Here is a 5,745-nt window from a genome sequence, read left to right as displayed (position 1 = left end):
CTCCCCCCCCCCCCTTCTCCCGCCAGCAGACACCTAATCTAGGGCGGGGGAGGCAAGCGGGCAGGCTCCCCCCCAGACGAGGGCTTACCTTCTGCTTTTCCGCTGCTAGCAACGCGCGGCCGCGAGGCAGGGCAGCGGCTGTAGGCGGCAGCGGGCCATAGGCGCGTCCAAGGGCAGAAGCGCAACAGCGGCGGCGGCGGCGGCCGAATGCTGGCGGGGGCAGGGCTGGGCTGGGCCGGCTTCTCCCCCCCTAGCATGGGTGCCTCATGCAGGCCGCCATTTTAAAAAGGAAAAAAAGGGGGGGGGGAGCGAGCCGGGTGGCTGGGCGCTCCGGAGCCACAGAAGCGAATCACAGGCCGGCCTGCGCGCTCCAGGACGCCGAGGCGGTCGGGGGGGAGGGACCAGGCTGGGGTGGGGTAGGCGACGCAGCGCCGAGCGAGCGGGAGGCGGCAGAGCTGCTCCCGCGGGGAGGCGCTCCTGCCCTGTGTCGCCCGGGGCCGAAGTCGCGGGGGCAGCTCGAGCGCGTGCGGCGGAGGGTCCCGTGCGTCTAGGCAGGGCCGCCGAGAGTGGCTCGGCTGCTGCTGGGAGAGGCCATCTGGGCGTAGCGACGTAGCCAAAGCCTCCCCCAGCTGCGAACCGACGTCAAGCGCGGGCTCTGAGGCGAGGGGCAAGTAGCGGGGCGCCCGGGCGGATGCCCCAGTTCAGCCTGGCAGTGTGGCTCAGGCTTCGGGGAAGCCTCTGCCTGCCAGAATCCCTCGCGCCCACGGGGAGGCCCAAATGGTGGTCGCACCCCGAACATGAGGCCTGCCAGAGTGCGCTTGCCATCGGTGCCCGGCACAGCCGCCGCCGGGCAATCCGCGCTGCCTTTCTCAAGGGCACTTGCGGGGAGGGGTGGGGGGCTTCTCACCCGCTTGGCTAGAATGCTGGCTCTAGACGGAGCCGCCCAAAGGCCTCTGGTATTTTTGAAGAGAGCCACGTTACCGGGGCAATAAGTCTTATATTTGTTTTCCGATTTCTTCTCTCACAAATACTTAGCCACATTTAGCTCTAGAGACAGCTTACAGGTACAGGTAAAACAAGTCATAAAAGCAACAGGAACTGAGGCGTCCGAATGGCGGATACATTACACTAAGAGTTTAAAAACAGAATGGGAAGTGTATAATAAAATCACCAGAAACATTAAAACAAGCACCAGTGTTTAAAACCAACTGATTTTAAAAACTTATACAATATAGCAGCGTTAAGAGTAAAAGCTAGCTCTTGGAGAAGCCAACAGCAGTGCTGACAGAAATAAAAACAGATTTCCTAAACTCATTCAATAAGGTATGCTAGGGAGAATAAATATATCTTCACCTGGAACCAAAAACTTTTGATGCCAGGCAGTTCAATGCAGAAACAGCATTTTGTAACCAGGGTGGCACAACCATTAATTCCCTGTCTTCAGCAAATCTGCCTTTCAATAATCAAAGGTCATGGCCCTTCAGATAATATTGCCAGGTTAGTACACAAATCTAGTCCTTTCAATGACTACTGCCCATTTTATCAAGTTTTGATGGTGTACACTGGTTAAAACTACAATAAAAAAAATCAGTATTAAGGCAAAGCATTAAAATGAGGAAACGGCATAAAACTACTCAGCAGCAGTGTTCCCTTAGTGTGAGCTAGCTCACCCTTTTTTACCCTCCGGCTCACACATTTTTGTCTTAGCTTAGGAAGGGGGGCTCCAGAGGAAACTAATTTATGCAGTAGCCAAATTGCTTGCCCACAACTTTAATGCCAGTAGCTCACAAAGCAGAATTTTTGCCCACAAGACTCCAAAGCTTAGAGGGAATATTGCTCAGCAGTCTTAAATGATATCCATAAAAACAGCTTAAAAAGAAGGAATTCTTCAGTTAAAAGCCTGGGTAAAAATAAATGTTTTGACCTGGCATATAAAGGCCCATAAAGGGGTTGCCATGCCTCAAAGGGGGGGGGGGGGCAACAGCAATTCTGTGACATTTTGTTTTAGAACTCAGATGTATAAAAGAGAACAGAGCGTCTTCAGTAACAGACATTTCATAATAGATGTGTCAGTAAGATTATTTCTTGCATTTTGTGTGTGAAGCAACTTCCAAAAATAATAAATTACAAGAGTATTATAGAACAGTAAGCAATCAAAACCACCATCATAAAATAATACGTGGCAGACCAGGCTCAAATAACCTCACTTCTGGACAAATACATAATTCAGTCCAATAAAAATAGAGAGATTTGGGGTTTACTATTTTATTTTTGGTTTTAACTGAAAATGTGTTTACCTGTTACTGTAAGCTACTTAAAAACAAAAGGAAAGGCAGTATATAACGGTTTTAATAAATAAAATAGTCCTTTAATATCTGAATTTAACACCTGATGAGGAATAGTTATTTCTGATCATGTGTAAGGTACTGCTAAACTGAGTCCAAATTCAGTAGAATCAATTTTGTGAATTATATTTCAGCTCACCATTTCACACAGGAGAATGCATCAGATTTGAACTAAAACTTGGCTCTTTTCCATTCTGTGTCTCCCCTTAATCTAATGACAGGTTCTGGACTTAAAGAGCATTCTTAGCATCACATGTGAAAACAACCTGGATTACCTGTGTTCCCCCAAAGGGTTAGTGATACCCCCCAATCAAGATCCCTTGGCTTTTGAAACCTTTTCTAGTCTTGAAAGAAACTGTGCTGTACAAATCGCCAGGTACTTTTACTGCACCACTGATTATTATTATTGAGGCTCACAATAAGCAGCATGAAAAGATGCCTCTTTCCAGAATGAAAGGACGGTACCAAATGATGAGCTAAATACACATGCTCCTGTGAACCATAAAAATAGATTCAGGTGGGCAGCCGTGTTGGTCTAAAACAATAGAACAAAGTTTGAGTTCAGTGGCACCTTTAAGACCAACAAAGTTTAATTCTGGGTATAAGCTTTCACATGCGTTCACACTTCACATGCTCGGCCACCTGCCAGCCTGTGTCCCATCCCGAAGTTGGCAGACAGTGGGGCAAGGATAAAAAACCCCGCTCCGACATTGGTGTTGTGCAACGCCAGGTCCATAAATAATAAGACCTCTGTCCTGCAGGACTTCCTGCTGGAGCAGGATGCAGACCTGGCGTGCGTGACCGAGACGTGGGTACGAGACTCTCTCCCAGTTGGCTCCTGTGTTCTCGGTCCTTCACCAATCTCGGGACGAGGGGGAGGAGTGGCTCTGTTCATTCGGGAGGCTTACTCCTTCAGAGCGCTCCCAGCGGTGAGGATCACAGGCATTGAGTGTGCCGGCTTTGTGTGGGAAGCCGGGGAGAGTTTGGCTGTTTGGCTAGTGTACCGTCTGCCCAATACACCAGCTGACAGCCTGCCATCTCTGGTGGAGGCCGTATCGAGCTGGGCATTGAAACATCCTAGGCGGTTAGTCCTGGGTGACTTCAACGCCTGTGCCAATGATGCGGCCTCCTCCCAGGTGGTGGACCTAGCATCGTCCATGGCGGCACTGGGACTCTCCCAATATGTAACGGCCCCCACTCACCAGGCTGGTCACACACTTGATTTTATCTTCGCGGCGGGGGTTACAGTGGACCGGATTACTGCTAAGGTATGGTCAGACCACCATGCCCTGGGGGCTCGAGTGAACTTGTCACCCCAACCCTGTTTGGGCGGTGAGCAGATTTTGGCTCACCCGCGGAGCCAAATGGACCCACTGCAGCTTCAGATGGCCCCCTGGTGGCTCATTAGATGAGCTTGTCGAGGACTGGCATAGCCGACTCCCAGACACCCTGTACGCTGTTGCTCAAGGCTGGCTCCTTGGTATACCCAGGACCTGAGGCTGATGAAGCAAAGGCTCAGACAGCTAGAGAGGCAGTGGCAGCGGGTTCGCGACGAAGCGTCAAGAGCATCCTCTTGAACATTTATGAAGTCGTAAAAGATGGCAGTCAAGGCTGCGAAGAGGGAGTTCTACGCAGCCACAATTGTGTCTGCAAGCTTGCGCCTGGCACAATTGTATAGAACGATTCGGTCTTTAACCACCCTGCCACAGAGCAGACAAAATGTTAGGGAATTGGATATAGGCTGTGAGGCGTTTGTGAGCCATTTTGCAGACAAAGTCTTCTCGCTCCACCACGACCTCCCGGCCACACTTGAGACAGTATGTGAACTTGAGGCCCCATGCACGTCTCGAGGCCCCATGCACATCTTTTGGCCCCATTTTGGATTGTTTTGGGCCTCTCAGCCTAGAGGAAGTTGACAGACTAATCGCAGTGGTACATCCAACCACATGCAGCCTTGATCTGTGCCCCTCCTGGCTAATTAAAGCTGGCTGCGAGGGGTTTCGAGGCACCCTTAGGGATATTATCAACAGGTCCCTCTCTGAGGGCCTATTCCCAGGGGCTCTCAAGAAAGCGATGGTCCATCTTAAAAAACCATCCCTGGATCCGGCCGAATTGGCCAACTATCGGCCGGTTTCCAATTTGCTCTATTTGGGCAAATTAATAGAGAGGATGGTGGCGATGACACTTCCACGCTAGATCCCTTCCAGTCTGGCTTCCGCCCAGACTATGGGATGGAGACAGCACTGGTTGCCCTCACAGATGACCTCCGGAGGCATCTGGATTGGGGAGGGATGGCGGTGCTGCTGCTGTTAGATCTGTCAGCAGCGTTCGACATGGTCGATCATCGGCTGCTCACCCACCGCCTCGCCAACGTGAGGATTCGGGGGCTGGCCTTGCAATGGCTTGTCTCCTTTCTCCAGGGTCAGGGACAAAAGGTGGCACTTGGGGAGAAACAGTCCCGAAGGCACCCAGATGACACCCATCTCTCTGTTGTTGGGTGGTCAGTCTGGCTCTACCCCGGAAGATCTCGACTGGGTGTTGCAGGACGTGGCAAGATGGCTTAGGCTGAGTTGGCTGAAATTAAATCCGATGAAGATGGAGGTCCTTTGCCTAAATTGGAGCGGTCCAGGGTTAGGGGCCCCACTTCCGACCTTCGGTGGGGCGCTGTTTGTGCCAGTGCCAAAGGTCAGGAGTTTGGGAGTGCTCCTGGATGCTTCCATGACAATGGAGACCCAGGTAGCAGCCACTGCCAAGGCAGCCTTCTACCATATTCGGCTGATTAGGCAGTTGGTCCCCTTCCTCGAACGCAATGATCTGGCTTCAGTGATCCATGCTATGGTCACCTCGAGGCTAGACTACTGCAATGCTCTCTACTTGGGGCTCCCCTTGGGGCAACTCTGGAAGCTGCAGCTGGTGCAAAATGGAGCAGCCAGGCTGTTGATGGGCCTCCCCAGGTGGGAGCATATCCAGTCTGTGCTGAAGTCATTGCACTGGCTTCCAATAGCGTTCTGGATTCACTTCAAGGTGCTGGTTTTGACCTTTAAAGCCCTATATGGTCTGGGGCCTGCCTACCTGAGGGACCGCCTTTCCCCATATGTTCTCCCAAGAGCACTGTGTTTAGGAACACAAAACCGTCTGGCCCCCCAGGGCCTAGGGATGCCAGGTTAGCGGTAACTAGGACCAGGGTGTTCTCCCTGGTGGCGCCAACACTGTGGAACAAGCTTAGAGATTAGAGCTCTACAGGACCTCCAGCAGTTTCGTAGAGCCATTAAAACGGAACTGTTTCGCCAGGCGTTCCAATAAGAACTGATTACGTCAGTGGTGTCGCACTAGCACTTTATCATAGGATGTATTAGCTGGGATTTTATGGAATTGTATTTTATATTTTGTAATTGTTTGG

At 51.4% G+C, this 5,745-nt stretch overlaps 1 protein-coding gene across 3 annotated transcripts in view; it reads right to left on the bottom strand.

The window, feature by feature from the left end:
* The window catches only part of LOC107126123 (muscleblind-like protein 3), a 111,113-nt gene extending 110,870 nt beyond the window's left edge, over positions 1 to 243 (bottom strand). For 2 of the 3 annotated variants that reach the window (XM_015429631.1, XM_015429633.1), the window contains exon 1: positions 89 to 157. The gene's annotated coding sequence lies outside the window, so the exon portion shown is untranslated. Of the gene's footprint in view, positions 1 to 88 lie in introns of all 3 variants that reach the window. The other variant, XM_015429634.1, reaches the window with a different exon arrangement.
* Between the last annotated feature and the right edge of the window lie 5,502 nt (positions 244 to 5,745).

Source organism: Gekko japonicus, unplaced genomic scaffold (assembly GCF_001447785.1).
Source record: "Gekko japonicus isolate JY-2015 unplaced genomic scaffold, Gekko_japonicus_V1.1 scaffold560, whole genome shotgun sequence".
Classification (NCBI taxonomy): Eukaryota; Metazoa; Chordata; class Lepidosauria; order Squamata; family Gekkonidae; genus Gekko; species Gekko japonicus.
The sequence above is the reverse complement of the archived record's forward strand: the minus strand, read 5'-3'. Positions and strand labels throughout refer to the sequence as shown.